This window comes from Mauremys mutica, chromosome 6 (assembly GCF_020497125.1).
Source record: "Mauremys mutica isolate MM-2020 ecotype Southern chromosome 6, ASM2049712v1, whole genome shotgun sequence".
Taxonomy (NCBI): Eukaryota; Metazoa; Chordata; order Testudines; family Geoemydidae; genus Mauremys; species Mauremys mutica.
The window spans coordinates 126,726,275-126,747,484 of NC_059077.1; the positions used below are offsets into that span (position 1 = coordinate 126,726,275).

At 45.8% G+C, this 21,210-nt stretch overlaps 1 long non-coding RNA gene across 1 annotated transcript; it reads left to right on the plus strand.

The window, feature by feature from the left end:
- Positions 1–7,264: 7,264 nt before the first annotated feature.
- LOC123372700 lies at positions 7,265–18,224 on the plus strand. Its single transcript, XR_006580407.1, has 3 exons — positions 7,265–7,512; positions 9,084–9,249; positions 17,930–18,224. It is a non-coding gene; the product is annotated as an uncharacterized LOC123372700 (long non-coding RNA).
- The last annotated feature ends 2,986 nt before the right edge of the window (positions 18,225–21,210 follow it).

A 21,210-nucleotide genomic window follows, 5' to 3' on the forward strand; every position in this document is an offset into this window, starting at 1 on the left:
TCTGCCGGTCGCCGGGAGGGCGGCAGGCGGCTCCGGTGGACCTCCCGCAGGCGTGCCTGCGGAGGGTCTGCTGGTCCCGCGGCTTCGGTGGAGCATCCGCAGGCATGCCTGCGGGAGGTCCACCGGAGCCGCGGGACCGGCGACCGGCAGAGTGCCCCCCGCGGCGTGCCGCCCTACTTGGGGCAGCGAAATGGCTAGAGCCGCCCCTGATGACTACTCACTGTGTACCTGGACCTACTGCCTTCCTACACATTTACCCAACATCTCTCTGTCCCCTAGGAGGGCTTCCTCTCCACTTCCCCGTCGTGAGAAGGCTCAGTGAGGACAGATCCTCAGCTGGCATAGCTCCACCGGGGTCATGGATTTACATCAGCCTGAATCTGGTTCAACATCTCCTTAGAGTGGGCCTCCAATAATGGAGAAACATGAGGCTTTGCCTGATTAGTCCATTGTACACATCTCACAATCTATACTAGCTCCAAGACTGCAGGAAAAGCACCGCACCGAGGGCAGATAGGAACTACAGTACCACACTCCGTGTCTCTGCAAAGCTACTCCCAGTGTGTTAAATAGTGTGATGTCTCCAGCAAGCAACTGCATTTGACTAGCTTGGATAATGCCTTTTCCCAACGGTGGTCCCCAGTCCCCTACCCAGATGACGGACACAGTTACTGACCAAAATGTGGGAGTGAGACAATTTTTAGTATCGGGACTAAGAGTATCCCTTTATGAAGCAGAGGTTGGGTTTTTCTAAAGCCCTCATTGAAGTTGATAGTTTTACTGTTGGCTTCAATGGGAGCAGTCAGGCTAATGCTGAGCACTTTTGAAAAGCCCAGCCCTTCTTCTCTCTTTTACTTGCTTTCCCATCTGTGTTAGCTATTTCTGGCTTTGTTTCTTACTAATAAATGTTGCTACTGTATTGCTAGCCCCTAGCATTCAAAGTCATGAGTCAGCCCACCTCATCTCCCCTCACCCCCCAAATCAGGAGATTTTTAAAAACAGTATCTCTTGGGGCCTTTTTACCTCTCTTCTCATGCTGTAACCATTCAGGTTCTGGTACTTATCCGGCCTTCATCACTGTAGTATCTAAGCACCTTGCAATCTTTAACGTCTGCACCCTCACAACACCCCTGGGAGGCAGGGAAGTGCTGCCAGCCTCAGTTTACCAGTGGGGAACTGTGGTCCAGAAAGACTGTGTGATCTGCCCAAGATTGCATAGGAGCAAGGACTTGACCCCCCGAGTCTCCCAAGCCTAGCTAGCGCCGTGACAACTGGCCCATTCTTCCTCTCGTTCATGAGTTCAGGCGTTCCTGTGCAACCACGGAGACTACATGATTCCTTGTTTTATAAATGAAAGCTGAGATTCTCACCTAATGACATGCCTCCAGAAGCTGGGGCTTTAAGAAAAAGGATGTAAAAAACTACAGCTGATTATGTTGATTAGAAACATTAAGATACATCTTTCGTATTGGTCATTAGTTCAGATGGACAAATCAAGCTTCTGTTAGCCCTGTTTGACAACACACAGATAAGAAAGAATCCAGCTGGATCCTACCAGTTTTTAATACACCTAATTTCTGGAGTTGTTATGAATGTTTTAGGTTGGTGTCACTGTCAAGTATCAACAACAATGTTTTACATGACCAATAGCTGCTGCAAAGTGACCATGTGTTCTTTGGATATTAAGCCAAACACTTCATTGCAGTAAGCCCCGACTATCCTTGTGGTTTTGCCCACCTCCTCAGGGACCTTTATAGTGCTCCCCTTCCTATAAACAGTTTAAAGTCGTAATGGTAAACACACAGGGCTAAAACAAAACTTGCATTCATTACACTTGTGTTGACTATTTGTGACAATACTAGACATGTTTACCAGTCCAGCAGAGCAGTTTACACAGGAAACCCCCACACATTTACCTCTTCTGCCATGATTCATTCTTGGTTTACACAGAGGAAGAGACATAATGGATCTGGTTTTCTACACCAATACAACCTTGCAGGAGCTCCTGTGTACTAAACTCCAGCATTTTGTATGTTGGTTTAAAAAACAGATGGAGGCCATAATGTTGCAGATCTGTCCTGAAGAGTTTAGTCTCTGCATAGCTTCTCTCCACTCCCTGACTGATAGCTGACCTCAGAAAGGACATCATCAGTGGAAGAAGAAAACAGTATGTGAGGACTAGATCCTCCAGGATACAACCAGAGGAGCAACCTCTAGCTGGCGTGCTGGGAGGCATCTTCTACTCGGTGATGAACACAACTGGTGCTCCTAGCAATCAATGTGATGGGGAGGTCATAGAGTGCTCCCAGGACCCACAAGTGAAGCTCTATTATGCGTAATGACATATTGCACCAGGAGGTGCCTGAGGAGAGCAAATCATCTGTGGTAACAGCAAACCAGGAGCTGATAAGTATAGGCTACATAATCCCATGGACTGGGCATTTAGGCAGGAAAAGAGATTTGCCAGAACTCACTTCCGATCTCTTCTTTACCAATGAATATTAGCCTGGGCAGGAGCCCTGCTGTCTATGCTGCCTCACAGAAACATAGAATCATAGAATCTCAGGGTCGGAAGGGACCTCAGGAGGTCATCTAGTCCAACCCCCTGCTCAAAGCAGGACCAAACCCAACTAAATCATCCCAGCCAGGGCTTTGTCAAGCCTGACCTTAAAAACCTCTAAGGAAGGAGATTTCACCACCTCCCTAGGTAACCTTCACGACCCTCCTAGTGAAAAAGTTTTCCCTAATATCCAACCTAAACCTCCCCCTCTGCAACTTGAGACCATTACTCCTTGTTCTGTCATCTGCTACCACTGAGAACAGTCTAGATCACGGGTGGGCAAACTTTTTGGCCTGAGGGTCGTATCGGGTTTTGGAAATTGTATGGAGGGCCCCATCCACCCCCACCCCCGGTCCCTGTCCCCAGATCGCCCCTGGAACCCCCGCCCCTGCCCTCTGCTGCCCCATCCAATCCCCCTCTCCTTCCTGACAGCCCCCCCGTGACCCCTGCCCCATCCAACCACCCCTTCTCCCTGTCCCCTGACTGCCCCAGGAACCCCTGCCCCTGACTGCCCCCTGCTGCCCCATCCAACCCCTCCTCTCATTCCTGACTGCCCCCAGGATCCCTGCCCCCATTCAACTCCCCTATTCCCCACCCTCTGGCCACCCTGACCCATATTCACACTCCAGCCCCCTGCCCACCCCACGAACTCCCCTGCCCTCTATCCAACCCCCGCACTCCCTGTCCCCTTACTGCGCTGCCTGGAGCACCAGCAGCCCCAGGAGCTCGCAGCTCCGCCAACCAGAGCATTGCGCCGGCAGCAGGGCAAGCTGAGGCTGCGCAGGAGGGGGAAGAGCAGGGGAGGGGCCGGGGGCAGCCTCACGGGGCAGGAGCTCAGGCGCTGGACAGGAGGGTCCTGCAGGCCAGATGTGGCCTGCGGGCCATAGTTTGCCCATCTCTGGTCTAGATCCATCCTCTTTGGAACCCCCTTTCTGTTAGTTGAAAGCACCTATCAAATCCCGCCTCGTTCTTCTCTTCTGCAGACTAAATAATCCCAGTTCCCTCAGCCTCTCCTCATAAGTCATATGCTCCAGCCCCCTAATCATTTTTGTTGCCCTCCACTGGACTCTCTCCAATTTATCCACATCCTTCTTGTAGTGTGGGGCCCAAAACTGGACCCAGTACTCCAGATGAGGCCTCACCAGTGCTGAATAGAGGGGAATGATCACATCCCTCGATCTGCTGGAAATGCCCCTACTTATACAGCTGTAGCGAGGCAGTGTGGTTCCCCACCACCCTGGGGAGGGACGAGCCCCTCCGTCTGACAAAGTGGGTGGAGCCAGTGGAGCCTATGCCCCCTGACCCAGGGCCTGGGATTGTTGCTTAGCTGTTTGCTCAGCCCCTGCCTGAGAGCCTGAGCCACAGACGTTGTACTGCCCCACCCTGACCAAGGGCCTGGGCTTATTGTTTAACGGTTTGCTCAGCTCCTGTCCGAGGACTCGCTACTGCCCACCAACTGGGCGGGAGTACCCATTTGTTTTGCCTCTACCGCTGCCGTGGCCTGAGATCCCGCAGCCAGACTAGTTCCCTGACGTAACCAGATGGACGTAGCGAGGCGGTGTGGTTCCCCGCCGGCCCAGAGAGGGACAAGCTCCAGCCGAACCTTCTACAACAGCCCCAAATGCCGTTAGCCTTCTTGGCAACAAGGGCACACTGTTGACTCATATCCAGCTTCTCGTACATTGTAACCCTTAGATCCTTTTCTGCAGAACTGCTGCCTAGTCACTTGGTCCCTAGTCTGTAACAGTACATGGGATTCTTACCTCCTAAGTGCAGGACTCTGCACTTGTCCTTGTTGAACCTCATTAGATTTCTTTTGGCCCAATCCTCTAATTTGTCTAGGTCCCTCTGTATCCTATCCCTACCTTCCAGCGTATCTACCACTCCTCTCATTTTAGTGTCATCTGCAAACTTGCTGAGGGTGAAGTCCACGCCATCCTCCAGATCGTTAATGAAGATATTGAACAAAACCGGCCCCAGGACCGACCCTTGGGGAACTCCACTTGATACCAGCTGACAATTAGATATGGAGCTATTGATCATTACCCATTGAGCCCGATGATCTAGCCAGCTTTCTATCCACCTTATAGTCCATTCATCCAGCCCATACTTCTTTAACTTGCTGGTAAGAATACTGTGGGAGACCGTAACAAAAGCTTTGCTAAAATCAAGGAATAACACATCCAGTTTTCCCCTCATCCACAGACCCAGTTATCTCCTCACAGAAGGCAACTAGGTTAGTCAAGCATGACTTGTCCTTGGTGAATCCATGCTGACTGTTCCTGATCACTTTCCTCTCCTCTAAGTGCTTCAGAATTGATTCCTTGAGGACCTGCTCCATGATTTTTCCAAGGACTGAGGTGAGGCTGACTGGCCTGTAGTTCCCTGGATCCTCCTTCTTCCCTTTTTTATAGATGGGCACTACATTAGCCTTTTTCCATTCATCCGGGACCTCCCCCGATCGCCATGAGTTTTCAAAGATAATGGCCAATGCCTCTGCAATCACATCCACCAACTCCTTTAGCACCCTCGGATGCAGTGCATCCGGCCCCATAGACTTGTGCTTGTCCAGCTTTTCTAAATAGTCCCAAACCACTTCTTTCTCCACAGAGGGCTGGTCACCTCCTCCCCATGCTGTGCTGCCCAATGCAGTAGTGTCAGAGCTGACCTTGTCTGTGAAGACAGGCAAAAAAACCTCTTCCATGCCATAACTGTAATTTTCCATCATTTAGCAACAGATATAGTTGGATGTCTGGGAAGAAACAGGCTAGAATATTACTACATCCGGGTGGGGTGCAATTATTTATTTATTCTTGAGATTTATGAAATAACAATGAGAAGGGGCACATGCCTGAGCACCCCAGTGACATTTGATACCCATGTAAGAGTACAATAAATCCCAAACCATGCAGAAGCACAGAGGATAGAATATCAGGGTTGGAAGGAACCTCAGGAGGTCATCTAATCCAACCCCCTGCTTGAAGGGGGACCAATCCCCAGACAGATTTTTGCCCAAGATCCCTAAATGGTCCCCTCAAGGATTGAACTCATAACTCTGGATTTAGCAGGCCAATGCTCAAACCACTGAGCTATCCCTCCCCTAAGTACTTACTAAGTAACCAGGCAGTGCAAAAGGAAATCATAGTGTCAATTCCCCCCCCTAAACATTCTCTCTCCTTGCCTCCCCCCTTCAAACAATCTCTGCTTCTTCAGCAGCCCTGCTAAGAAGATAGGCCTTGCAGCTGGCCCTTGTGACCAGCAGATTCTGGATATTTCAGACCAGGATGGGAGTGCCATCCAAAGGGAAGAGACCACAGGGGCCCTTATGGAGAACGCTCTGCCAGCAGCCTCATTATTATACCAAGCGGGAAGGTATCCAACCCAAGCACCTCAACAAATCTCATTGCCACCGGACGTCCAGAAGCTTCCTCCCATAGGTCTAGTAAGGCCTAATTCTTACTAGCCAGGAGGCCAGCTCTACATCTCACTTCATGAAGATGGTTTATTAAGAGCCAAACATTATGGCCCTACATTCCACTCCAATGGGCGGACAACAGCAACAACACAGCCTCCTCTGAAGGGCCACAGTCTTCATAGACACAAGCAGTTTCAGCTCTAAAATCATCTTGAACCAAACCAGAACCATAGATCAGCTACTGGTTCTTGACTGTATTAAAGAACTACTCCTTCTAAAAGCTACCACACATGATAATATTTCAGGAAATTGTGGCTGTAATTGGAGAACGAGGGTCAGGTTTCAGGAGGCACGTAGATTGGTGTGACAAACATGGGCAAGTCAGGGCCAGGCTGCTACCACACAAACAGTAGAAGCTCAGCTAAGACATCTGCAAATACCTGATAGATCCTAGTACAGATGAAAAAGCTGTTCATTATGGGCCTGAACCTATGTCAATTGAAGTCAACAGCAAGACTCCCTTTGACTTCAATGGGGTTTGGATCAGGCCTTAGATAATTTGCCCAAATGTTATAAGCAGTAAAGGGGAAATTTTTAAAGGCACAAATGGCAATTAGGTCCCAAACTCCCACTGGAAATCAATGGGAGTTAGGTACCTCAACTATTCATTCTGCATTTGAAAGTCTCCCCCTAAATTCTTATCATTTGAATTTTGAATTTCCATTGGTACAAACAGAAGGGGAGCATAAATGGTGCCATTTCTCAGGGTGTCACTATATGGAACCAAAACTAAGTGCATCAGTGAATCCACTAGCTACAAAAGGAATGCTTATGAAAACACAGCATTTCTGAGGCTGTCTTAACAGTGTACAAAAACAATGAGGAGTCCGGTAGCACCTTAAAGACTAACAGATTTATTTGGGCATAAGCTTTCGTGGGTAAAAAACCCTGGACGACTCATTGTGTTTGTGGATACAGACTATCACGGCAACCCCTCTGACACTTAACAGTGTAATAACTATAGTGCTTGATTCTTTGGGTTTATTTAATTGCTAATTATTCTTAGTCAGGTTTGCAGATGTGAAGAGTGCATGTAACAAAGAAGCAGGAATCGGGACACATTTTTCCTCAGGTCCTGAACAGAAGCCAGATCACAGAAGTGCACATTAAAGAAGGGAAGTGTCTTTCCATTTCCCTGTGTTACTGAACTGTCTGCAATTAGCCCAGCTACTAGTATTTTCCATGGGTTTTTGTTTTTGAATGTATCTTTTTTTTCCCAGCCCCACATACAGAAGGAGTTCCACAATCTTTCTGCCGCCCTTTCTGGCCTTTATCACCTCTTTCCAAAATGTCTGCCTCCTGTGGCATGTAGTGGAGTGTTAATTTCCTTGTGTGTCAGACACATCTTCCTGTCCCTTGAGGTCATGTTTGGAGAGTTCTAAATTGGAATTTTGATAGAAAACAGGTGACTTTCATTCTCTTCCTTCATTTCTACAGTGTTGTAGCTGCGTTGGTCCCAGGATACTAGAGAGACAAGGTGAGTGAGGCAATATCTTTTATTGGACCAACTTTTGTTGGTGAAAGAGACAAGCTTTTGAGTTTACACAGAGCTTAGACAGAGCTCTTCAGGTCATTTTACAATCTCTTTGCTTGTCTTGAGGCCTTATTTATATACCCAGCCTAGCCATAATTTACGTTATTATTGTTATTGTTATTTTATACTTAGGGCTAACATCTACTCTTTGAAAGATCCACAGGGGTAAATGCTTCCTAGTGTCATTGTTCTTGCAAGTTACACCGATGCTGACTTGGAAATCTGTATTGGCTGAGGGAAGGGTTTAGACAGATGTGTTCTGGTGGAATACAGGGTCAGTGTTTCAACAGTAGCTACTCTTGCCCTCAACCATGCCTCCTGGGAGGGAAGTTTACAGCATAAACCTGTTGGTTTTCTGGAAAGAGAGACAGCGCATCTACTGATTGGTACAGAAGCAGCTGTCAGCCCCACAATTACTAGAGACCAGAGTCTCCCCTGAGATCTGTGGTGTGGTTTGTAGCACAGAATTTAATTATTAAATTACTTAATGCACTCTTTGGCTCACCTACATGGAACGATCACAGCACATACAGCTTTCAGACAAGTAACATAAATAGCAAACGGGGCTCTCTCAACATGTAACAAATCCTTTGGATGAGATGTGCACAAACCATAATGTGAGAGGGAGGAAAGAAAGAAAGAAAGAAAGAAAGAAAGAAAGAAAGAAAGAAAGAAAGACGAATAAGTTGAACCATCCCTACTGTGTGTCAGATACACATCCGTCACTAATGAGGGCCTATGCATATTTACTAATGCAGAACAACACTTAAACTCATCCTACACACACAACTCATCCTGGTACATACACAGGCATCCATGTACATCCACACACATACAGCCGCAGGCACCAACCATTCAGACGGAAAAAAAAACACTAGACAAATGTGCAAACAAATAATAAAATATATATTTAAATATAATTGCAATACAGTTGCATTGTCTTTTTACTGACCGGTGTGGCCATTGACGAGCATTAGATTCCAAACTACTGGAGGTTAAACAAGGCTGTGGATATGATATATCTGTTCACTAGGAAATGTATATAACAATCCTGCTGCCCACTAAAAACCACATGACACATTAACTCATGACATTGTGCATGAACAGCTGTATAGGAATCCTCAGCTAAGCCAAAAACATATGGAGACTGGTTGTTTTCTCCTCACCGTTGGCCCTTAGATTGTCAGCCCTTAGATTGTCACCGTCGGCCCTTTGGGGTAGGCACTAGGTTTTAGCAGCACCCACCGCAGTGGGACCCTGGCCATGATTGGAGACTCTGGTTGTTACCACAATAGGAATATTAAATAATAATAAAGAATCTACAGTATCTAATCAATGGTTTCCCAAAAGCAAAACCACAATCTCAGCTCCTCAGCTGGCGATCAGTGGCACAGCTCTGTTGGTTTCAATAGAAGATTAATTTAAATGGAACAACACCAGTTTATAGCAAGGGAGGATCTGGCCGACATTCTTAGTGTAGCTCATATCCTTTGCCTTTGCTCCCTTCCCTCCAGCTATGGACACCCTTGTGCCTTTGTGGGAAGGGGCAGCTGGCACCTCCATTTCCAGGAAGACTCCATATGCTGCGGAGTGAATCCGCAGGCACCTACCTTCGTATTTCAGGCTTTTTCCCCTTGTCCTTCTGAGAGGCTTGAGGTTCTGGCTTGGTCCGTTGGATTGGTGAGTGCTGTCTCTTGCTGCTGCTTCTTGTTCATATTCCTGTTTGGATCCCATTGGTCTGTGAAACAAGGAAGAGAGGAGTGCTGACGGGATGAACATACCCAAGGCACTGTTGACACATATCATAACATATACCTATGGCAAAGCTTTCACACTGAGCTGAGAATATTCACTTTCTTACACTCCCACCTCCCTGGTCATGAAAGCAGTGTTATCCTACATGTCCTAACCCTACTGGGTAGAGTTATTCTGTTGCCTTTTCGACTATCCTTCTAACAGCCATCCAGCCCTACTCTGTGGATTGCTGCTGGCCCATGGAGCACTTGATGGAGGTGGCCTGGCTGGCCATTCTCCTTATTTCCAGCTGCTAAATAGATAGATAGCTAAAACACACTTGGTATTTCCTTGGTCTTACTCTTCCCCCAAAACAATTGCCATAGATGCCACAGGGACATTACGTGATCACAGAGAGTAGATGAGATGGCTGTGTGGTCATGGATGGGGCGGGCAGCAGATCTGTGCACTTGTGAATGGGAAGGGGAGGCGTCCTGAGCATGTGGTCCATGCTATGAAAAAATCTGAGAACTTCTGTCCTGCTGCAGTGTGCAGAGCAATGTGCAGTGTGCTATATGTGATACTGAGCTACTCCCTTAGAGATTGCATTTAACGACAACAGGTGCACACCACCAGCCCCAACCACCAAAAACCGGAAAAAAGAAAAAACAAAAAAAACCAAACTTACCAAGTGTGAGAGGCTGCAGGGCTTTCACAGCGCCCCCTACCGCCTCCCCAAGGTCGTCACACTAGCCCATGACAGCAGCTGTGCATACCACCCCTGGGCCATCCTGGGGAGAAGGCAGGGGCATGTGGAAACCCTACTGCTGCTGCAAAGCCTTTTTCTTCAGTGATGTGTTTTCATCAGAAGTGTGATGCTCATCGAGTATCAGGATGCCATGGCACGCATGGGTGCTTGCGTGCTGGATTGCTAGGTGATACATCTTAGGTCTAGTGACAGCGCCTGCTATACTCTAGGTGTGTGTTTTCCTGCGGTACCTCATTTCACACAGCATTGTGCGAATCCTCGGCACACACCCCTAAAGTGGTTAAAAGGAAGCGATTCCCCCAACTGCTGGAAATTCACACGCAAGTCCGCCCGCGGTGTATTTCTCCACACCATCATTCTAGAACTGATGAGGATGATTCCCGCATACAAAGGCCATGTCTGAACGAAAGATCCGTGGCAGCGAAGAAACGTGCTCATGCAAGCAGTATGCTGTGTGTTGAAATGATACACGTGTTTGAAGGCAAATCATGCCACTCTATATACTTGAACGGGGATCATTCAGTCTTCAAATATCTTTAGCTTCTAGGATATTTTTATTTGTACTGCAGTAGTGGCTGGCAATCCCAGTCAGGGATTGTACACCTCATTGCTCTAGGTGCTGTACACACACAAAAGTCTACCCCAAAGAGCTTATAATCAGAACGGCTTCCTGTTTTCCTGGGGACTGAACTATTTTACTTCAGAGCTTCCCAGGGTCTTCCCTCAAATATGCTTTCAATGAGATGTGAAGAGCTCAATGTACTCTAGATCTATTTAATTACTCATTTCCACACCTAAAGTTAAATGGCTCTATTGTATGAAACTAAATTGAAAGCTGACTGTATAATCTATCAAGGTAATAATGTTCAGTGCTACTCACAGGTAACTTAATTATCAACATAGGGGCCAAGGAACATGCATAAGTAGTTTTAAACAGAGGAGCTAGCAAGTGAAAATGAAAACATTACATTTGCTTTAATAATATAAAAGAAAAATTACTGTAGTGAGGTGTGTCGAAGATGGTTGGTTTCTTGGTTTGTTTTAGGAAAGTTGTCTGTGATTCATTGCTAACGGTGAGAAAGGCAAGATGAAGAGAAGCAATGATACAGTGTATACGTGGCACGGTTACTGTAGTAATTTCCTTGAAATAATTAACAGTTAGGAGGAGGTTGCATATGCTATTCCAGATGTGAAAGAACAACAGATGGGCAGCTTTCTAAGGCTCTGATAATAAAATGACCTAACACTCTATTTAGAGAAACAAATTCTTCTCTTTGGCTGTTTACAGATTTTAGAAATATCATGATAAGCAAATCCAGACAGTTCAAAGCAATGATATAAAGGACAAGTGGATAAATAATGACCCAACTTTGTTACGAAACAGAGTGTAACTGTTGTATTGCTAATATAAACACAGATGACCTTTATATTTGCTCAACTTTTCGTCCTTAGCACAGGAAACAGCAGATGATCTTTATCAGACAGTAGCATCTTTCACTTTGCTTCTACTATTGAGCTGTGGGGCAGATTCTTATGCTGACTTTAAGGGCATGACAATGTCATTATCTTTTCAAAGCACATGCTGAAAACATGATATGGAGTGGAGGAGAAAGACACATGGCTTCCTGTAGCCTGGGGATAGCACAAACCTGGGCCACAGGCATCCATGCCCATAGTTCTCCTTTTAATTTTCACAAAGCGAAGTCACAACATGAATAAAGTTCACAGTAAAAATAAAGCTGCAAAGCAAGAGAGTCCTATAAATATAACCTGGTAGGACAACATGTCAGCAGTTGCACATTCGTTTTTATACAAATACAGCTAATGAATGTTGAAAGTTTCTGTATCCAGGGAATGTTTTACCTGGGCATGGAAGAATTTGAATTTGTTCTTAGTAATTCATGTATTTGCATTACAATAGCACCTAGGCCCTAGCCAAGATCGGGGCCCCACTGTGGTAGGAGCTGCACAAACACACAGTGAAAGACAGTCCCTGGCTCAGTGAGCTTCCAATCTAAACAGAGGCGAGACAACAAGTGGCAGAAAAGTGATATATTTATTCCCATTTTACAGATGGGGATCTCAGGCCCACAGCAATTAACTGACTTGCTTAAGGTCACACAGGAAAGTCTGGGGCAGAGTCAGGAACTGACCCCAGATTTCCCACCAATTAGTCCCGTGCTTTAACTACGGTATGTCCTCCCACTCTGCCGGGGGAAATTCAAGAGAAATTATTTCTATTGAAAGACAATTAGTCAGGGTTTAATGTATGCTACTAATTCCCTTTCCCCTCCAGTTATTAGGATTAATTCATATTTATAGAAAGGTCATGCCCAGAGGCCCCAGTCAGAGTCACCTTTGTGCTGACACATAGAACCACACAGCTATTGGCCCAAAGACCTCTGTACCTCCCTCCTCTGCCACAAACAAACATGACACAAGACATTCTGCTGTTTGGTGCACATGGTCAATGCTGAATCCAAGGGGACAAATTCCAAACAAACAGCAAGCCTTTGATAAAAGCCTTTGTGGGTCCCCCCTCCCCTAGGTGAGTGCTGTAAGCCAGCAGGGATGGGGCAATGCATCTCTCTTTGGAACTGAGAGGTTCCCAAGAGTGGCTAGTGGTGCCTGACACAGAGTGGGTATGAAGACAATACAGTGAAAGCCAGTCTGGAGTGAGGGGACAAGGCCAGTAGGCAGGGCAAGCACTGAGGGTGTGGGGACATGCCGGTGTTGGGAAGGATCCTGACCAGGGGAAAGGAGCTGTGCATTGGACCACAGCATCCCCAGCAGTTGGCATCTGGAGTGGGCCCACATACCCAATGGCCAGTGCCTGGAAGGGGCCCAGGTACCCAATGGCCAACACCCAGAAGAGGCCCATGTACCCAATGGCTGGCACCTGGAAGAGGCCCATGTACCAAATGGCTGGCACCTGGAAGGGGCCCAGGTACCCAATGGCCAACACCCAGAAGAGGCCCATGTACCCAATGGTTGGCACCTGGAAGGGGCCCATTTACCAAATGGCTGGCACCTGGAAGGGGCCCAGGTACCCAATGGCCAGTGCCTGGAAGGGGCCCAGGTACCCAATGACTGGGACCTGTAAGGGGTCTGGGTACCCAACAACCAGCACCTGTAAGGGGTCTGGGTACCCAACGGGTGGTGCCTGTAGAGGCCAACGTACCCAACCGCCGGTGCCAGGGGAGGGAGGACCATACTCAACAGCTGGTGCCAGGCAGCAGCCACCATTTTTTGGTATGCAACACTGATGCTTTGGGAGATGTTTCAATGTATATGGCTACAAAATGCTTCAGGAAGCTGTTATCCATATGGCTACTGCTCATGTAGATCCCAGCTCTTCATAGAATCATAGAATCTCAGGGTTGGAAGGGACCTCAGGAGGTCATCTAATCCAACCCCCTGCTCAAAGCAGGACCAAACCCAACTAAATCATCCCAGCCAGGGCTTTGTCAAGCCTGACCTTAAGAACCTCTAAGGAAGGAGATTCCACTACCTCCCTAGGTAACCCATTCCAGTTCTTCACCACCCTACTAGTGAAAAAGTTTTTCCTAATGTCCAACCTAAACCTCCCCCTCTGCAACTTGAGACCATTACTCCTTGTTCTGTCATCTTCTACCACTGAGAACAGTCTAGATCCATCCTCTTTGGAACCCCCTTTCAGGTAGTTGAAAGTAGCTATCAAATCCCCCCTCATTCTTCTCTTCTGCAGACTAAACAATCCCAGTTCCCTCAGCCTCTCCTCATAAGTCATGTGCTCCAGCCCCCTAATCATTTTTGTTGTCCTCCGCTGGACTTTCTCCAATTTATCCACATCCTTCTTGTAGTGTGGGGCCCAAAACTGGACACAGTACTCCAAATGAGGCCTCACCAGTGCTGAATAGAGGGGAATGATCACATCCCTCGATCTGCTGGAAATGCCCCTACTTATACAACCCAAAATGCCATTAGCCTTCTTGGCAACAAGGGCACACTGTTGACTCATATTCAGCTTTTCGTCCACCGTAACCCCTAGGTCCTTTTCTGCAGAACTGCTGCCCAGCCATTCGGTCCCTAGTCTGTAACAGTGCATGGGATTCTTCCATCCTAAGTGCAGGACTCTGCACTTGTCCTTGTTGAACCTCCTCATATTTCTTTTGGCCCAATCCTCTAATTTGTCTAGGTCCCTCTGTATCCGATCCCTACCCTCCAGCGTATCAACCACTCCTCCCAGTTTAGTGTCATCTGCAAACTTGCTAAGGGTGCAGTCCACACCATCCTCCAGATTGTTAATGAAGATATTGAACAAAACCGGCCCCAGGACCGACCTTTGGGGCACTCCACTTGATACCGGCTGCCAACTAGACATGGAACCATTGATCACTACCCGTTGAGCCCGACCATCTAGCCAGTTTTCTATCCACCTTATTGTCCATTCATCCAGCCCATACTTCTTTAACTTGCTGGCAAGAATACTGTGGGAGACTGTATCAAAAGCTTTGCTAAAGTCCAGAAATAGCACATCCACTGCTTTCACCTCATCCACAGAGCCGGTTATCTCCTCATAGAAGGCAATTAGGTTAGTCAGGCATGACTTGCCCTCTTAACATCCCCTGTGTTCCTGCATTTGCAATGAAAGGAGAGAAGAACAGGAAGAACATGTTTCTATTTACTTTTTTCAAATATTATTGGATTTCACTTTTTTGCCTCTTCCTCCATTTACTTCTGCACCACTGTTCCTCCCCCATTTTCCATGGCCCTGTCCAAGCCCTATTTTCTCAGCAACTACCCCTGGATGGTGCATCTGCTCTCAGGATGTTGTTCACAAAAGCTAAATTGGGGATTTAAACTTGGTAATAATTAGTATTTATTGACAGTCTGCATCTTAGGTCCCAATTCAGCAAAGCAATTAAGCAGATGCTTAATTTTAAGCACACATTTGAATGCTTTACTGAAACTGGGCATTGGGTCACACATTCACTGCAGAAATTTGGGGAATGGTGCCCAGCTGCAGACCAAGGGGCAGTCGCAAGGCAGGTGAAACACTGACAATAGCAGTCACTCATCAGCTGGCACTGTTCCCATCGAGCAGGGGGTGCTGTGCTATTCCATAGAGCTGCCTGGAGATGGCATTAGGCTTGGTTGTAACATTTCCTTGGGATTCATATTACAAAGGTACAGGCTTGGTCCCTTATCTATACAAGGCTCTGAGCATCATTGTATAGATATCTCATGGTGTACAGGGCGCAGAAAGTTCCTTTGCCAAAGAATTGTCCCATTTGATCCAACTGATCGAATATAACTAGCTTTAAACTTGTCTGCTGAGGAAGCTAGGCTGGGAGAGTGCTTTGAAAGTAGCGCCTTGAACTCTGTTAGAACAATATCATCGGGGTCCTTAGCTCCACAGTGGACCACGGCTCACCTCTAAGCTACCGGCAAACTGCTATTAAGGGAAGTAGTCATGAGCAGACTTTAATGGCAAACTCCAAGGCAATGCACTTGGCTCTGAACATTACATTCCAGGACATTGCCCATTGTCCCTTCCTCTGCCCATCTCTAACATGGCTTCCCTGGCAGTCTGCCACAATGTCTGTGGAAAAAGCTAAACTGGGAGCTTTCCTCAACATTATCACCAGTCAAGTAATATCAGTTAGAAGTGTGGGCTGCCAAGGAATTCCTGGTGGAGCTGGGTGGAGGCTTTCTATACAAGGAGGATGAGTTCTAGGGACTGGACTTCCATGAAAGCATGTAGTGCTTGTTACTTAAAATTGTCCACAAAAGTGAATGAGAAGAAAAGGAGAACTCAATGAATTACAGAATGGAAAGTACACCATTGTTTCCTGATTCCTGAACTTTAGTGGATTCCCAGAAAACTGAAACAGAAACTGATCAGAGATAAACAAGCCCTGATGGTGGAGCAGAGAAAAACACCAGTTTACCTGATGAAACTTGTGTAAGATTACAACAGTGCTGGTAACATATACAACAAAGTGGGAGCAAACTGCTGGAAGAGAATGAACAGGAGAAGACTCCCAAAGAGAAATCTACTGCTCACAGTCAGGAATTATAGTTTTTGTACCATTTTATGCACCACAAGGCAATGGAAATAAAAAATGAGACAAGATAATATGAACTTTCAAAAAGAGCTCAGTCCCCACTCAGACACCTACATAAAGGGCTCAGATTCAGAAAACTGCCCAGCACCCAGCAGTTCCAACTGAGACCAGTGGAAAATTCCCCACTTCCTTCATCTATTGATAACAGTGGAAATGCTGGGCCCACTGGAAAATCTGACATCCTCCCCTCTCCTTTTTGGGAGGGGCTGTGCATAAATGGGTGCTGAGCTCTTTGGAAAATCTGTCTCAGAGTCCTTCTGCAGTATTGCCAATCCCTAAAGTTCAAAAAACCAGAACATGAATCAGATGGTCCAAAATCAGGAGACTGAATTAAAAATCCTGAAAGAATAATAATAATAATAATAATAATAATAAAAAATACACTGAGGGTTCTGTTTTATTTGTCTTCTGGTTTTTGAGCCTATAGGATGCCTTCAGGCCACATTTTCAAACTTTTCTCCACTACCATGAAAGCTAGAAACTTTTTAATGACAAATGGAAGCTGAGATTTCTCACGTCAGCCCAAGCCTCAGGAAACACAGCTTTAAGAAACACACCAAATATCATGAGAATTGGCAATGCTGCTGCTGTGCCTTGTTACGCCAGCTGTCTGGGATCTCTCTGTAATGTTACCTGTACCCTACGTGTGGCAATGAAGACGCACAATGGGCTGCATTAAGGATAGACTTTCTGCTTTTAGGCTGGAATTTCCTAGTCATTTGTGCAACAACTTCATTGTCACTTACAAAGACACACTATTACCATTTTTATTTAATTTACTGTTCAATGTTCATAACTCTTATAAACTTGGAAGGGGAGTTCTCGTCCTCATTTCTTTGTTTATTTCAATCTTTTTTGTTTGCAAACACTGATCTTCCGCACTTGGAGAAAAAATAACATTGTTCATCTGAAAGATGGAGGTAAGCCAGAACCAAAACCATGGATCCAAATATCCCCAGACTTTGGGGTAGTCAAAATCTTGACCTGAAGCTCATTTCTGCAGTGTACAGCCATCTTTCATTTCTATATAAGTATAGTCAGACTTAATATGGGTGGCTCATAACGTTCCTGCAAAACAGTTTGCTATTGTGTTCAAGTTGCTTCTGTGGGTTCTATTTCCATTAAACAACAAGAAAAGAGTAGATTAAAAAAATCCTAAAAAATGATACATTTAGAATCTGGAGAATATTCCTTGCCATGGCCCCAATTCAGTGAAAGTATTTAAGGATGTGCCTAAATCCATCCCTATCCAGCTAAGCACTTTTCTGTATGCTTGAAGTTAAGCATGTGCCTATGTGCTTTGCTGAGTAAGAGACTAGCTCAAGACAATTTTTAGGTAGTTCAAATTGTTGTGCCTAAGCTTCTTAATAGTATCCTTGCAGATTTAGACCCCGATCCTGCAAAGATTTACACATACCTAACTTTACACACAGTGGACCCAATTTCACACTACGGAAGCCAATGGGAGCTTTGCTATTGACTTCAGGGGGCATAAAAGCAACCCCCGCAAGTCAGTGTGTAAAATGAAGCCAGGCGTAAGCCTTTGGCAAGATGGGCCGTTGTTTGTTCTTTTATGATTTTAAGACAAACAAGTTGAGATCTAAATGACCACGGAAAATTAAATACACTCTTATCCTTTGTGGTTGAGGACAAGATGAAACAAGAATCTGTGCAACATATTTCATGCTTGTGTTTATCTAAGAAAAACATTTTCTTAATTCATTTGTTTATTCTTCTTTACTTTTAGCCTCGCTTTCTTCATCACTTAAAACAAAATAAAAGTCAATGGAAGAAAACCCCCAAACACCTGGCAGTTGATTTCAATGATAAACCATTAGAAGGCAGATCCAGCCATGGCTCAAATGAAAACAGAAAAGCTCAAGCTGATGTAGCCACGTCTCCTTTAGCCGAGTTAACCTAACTTAAATGCAGGCTGCACTGTAGAGCTGGCTCTGCCGATTTGTTCTAATTGGCGGCATTACTCACCTATGTGGCACTAGTGTAATTTTCTTTTACGAGCAGTTTCACAGAATTAAGAATAATGGATTGTTTTCCAACAGATGTAATTAAAAAATTGATGGAGCAGTTTCACTATTTCATTGTGCTGTTAGTCAAAGACTGGAGAGTGAATGTCACTGAAGAAATAACCGATTGCATTTATGGAGATTATGGGTCTGTTTTGTGTGGCAGTTTTTCAAACAGGCTATAGTATTATCCCCATTTATCCAAAACTCTATCATCCGAACCTCCGCATTATCCAAATGCCTTCCTTGTCTCGCAAGTATCTCATGCTGGGGGACAAGGAAGGGATTTGGATAATACAGAGGTTTGGATAATAAAGCAGAGATCCCCAGCCAGGACTCGGAGGAGGAGGAAGAAGATGAGTCCGTGACTAAAGAGGAGACCATCCTGCTGCTAAATGGATCCTATGGCAGGCATGGAGTCCTCTGCAGCCCCCCTGTCCTGGGAGCAAGGAAGCAGGGCAGAGCACAGACCGCTGGCCACTGCGAGGAGAAAGATGAGCCCCCGGCCAGAGAGGAGGCCACTCTACTACTGACTAGCTTCTGTCCTCTTGACTATCCAAATTCCCCATTATCTGAATAAAATTTGTTTCCCCCCCCAGACTATTTGGGCAGTATACTGTATATAGGGACTGAGGGTGGGATTACAAAGGAGTTAGGTGGTTTTCAGTGGGACTCTCTTACTGTCTTTTGGAAATTCTCAGCCTTAGGCTGGGATTCCCCACTCCGGGACATTGGTTTCATGCCATGCAGAATTACGAGGTGTAGAACTGGTATAACAAAGTGGAGGATCAGGCCTTTATACTTTCAATATTTATTTAGATTTCAGTTTTAGACAAACTCCACACCAAAGAAACCCCACCCCCAGCCAAGCTGTGGGGAATCCTCCACATACGTTTATTGCACAAGAACATAGGAGATAGAAAATAAGAATTGAGCAAGGCACAGAACTTCTTCCTCCCATCCAAACACACATCATGTAGTAACCAGTTATGTGACCAAAACACCTCTCACCCATGATACTTTCCTTCCATGGAGATATGATTGCAATATGTGTAGACACACCTGAGCTAACTTTGATGTAATGTAGTGATACTCAGACCTCAGGAGCCAAATTAGTGATCAACATTCCCCAAAAGAGCCAGAGTAGCGTAAATTCATTGTTTCATATATATAATTCTCACAGCAAAATGACTGATCAAGTATTATTATTTTATCAACTACAACTGGTTAATAACATAGTAAAAGCCTCCTAATTGGTTAATAGCTTAGATTGCTTAATAATTAAGTCACACGGTGTTTTCATATCATGTGCTGCAGTCTGAGTATCACTGAGCTAACGAGATCAAAACTCGCTCAAGAACAATAGCAGTGACACCGTAGCAGCAGAGGCCAGCCACTTGAGTACATACCCAGAGCGAGCCCATGTCACTGCTACTCCATCACTATTGCTACTCAAGCTAGCTGAGGTCTGTTTAGCCATGCTGCAATCACACCTATTGATGACAGTGCAGACATAACCTAAGAGAGAAATCCCACCCATGACTATCTCATCTGTCTGCTGGTACATGCTCAAACTGATGGACTTGGCAGTGTGTGTGCAGAATATCAGGCAACTCCAGACCTTGGGGAACATCAGAGAAAGAGCTTTTCTTGGTAAAATCATTAGAACACATCACGGAGTTGTGCCTTCTTTTTCAGAAAGATACCACAATGATAATCACAGATGTTTTAAGTTTACCCAAAAACTTCTGTTTCAGTCATTTGATGATTTAGATAAAACTAGGTAACTCCATGAAACTATGAAAGGCTCTCAGCTAGGGCCTCAAAGTCCAGTTCCAGCTCAGAACTCTTCCACAATTCAAAGGGTTTTGTTTGGATCCACTTGGCATATTATTGAATATTTTTAAAAGCACCTTCCTTCTAATTTAGGATCATAGGAATAATCAAACCAGATCAGACCTGAGGTCCGTCTACTTCAGCATCACAGGGGGGCTGGCCATGTTCTTTAAACTGATTTTGTGCTTTAAATTCCTAAGGCATATTCACCTGACTTGACTATTCCATTTGTCTTAGCTTTGAAGGCCCAGCAATAGATGCTGAGCCTTTTACAGGCCCTGAAAATTTGTTATTAAAGCCTGCAACATTTAAAACTGAAAAGTATCAGTTGCCAATACTGCCCACATCACTTAATGGTGTGAGTTATCCGTATAATAATGCCTAGTGCCAGACCTTGCGTACACCACCCTATCACACAGGGCCACGGTGGCAGTCAGCTTCTCTATGAAAGCATCATTTTTCTCATCCCCTCTTGGATTGGTCACAGGTTGTGATCAATGGCTCCATGTCTAGTTGGCAGCCGGTATCAAGCAGAGGGCCTCAAGGGTCGGACCTGGGGCTGGTTTTGTTCAATATCTTCATTAACGATCTGTAGGATGGCGTGGACTGCACTCTCAGCAGTGGTAGGGATAGGATACAGAGGGACCCAGACAAATTAGAGGATTGGGCCAAAAGAAATCTAATGAGGTTCAACAAGGAGAAGTGCAGAGTCCTGCACTTAGGATGGAAGAATCCCATGCACTGCTACAGACTAGGGACTGAATGTCTAGGCAACAGTTCTGCAGAAAAGGACCTAGGGGTTACAGTGGACGAAAAGCTGGATATGAGTCAACAGTGTGCCCTTGTTGCCAAGAAGGCTAATGGCATTTTGGGCTGTATAAGTAGGGGCATTGCCAGCGGATCGAGGGACGTGATCATTCCCCTCTATTCGATATTGGTGAGGCCTCATCTGGAGTACTGTGTCCAGCTTTGGGCCCCACACTACAAGAAGGATGTGGAAAAATTGGAAAGAGTCCAGTGGAGGGCAACAAAATGATTAGGGGGCGGGAGCACATGACTTATGAGGAGAGGCTGAGGGAACTGGGATTGTTTAATTTGCAGAAGAGAAGAATGAAGGGGGATTTGGTAGCTGCTTTCAACTGCCTAAAAGGGGATTCCAAAGAGGATG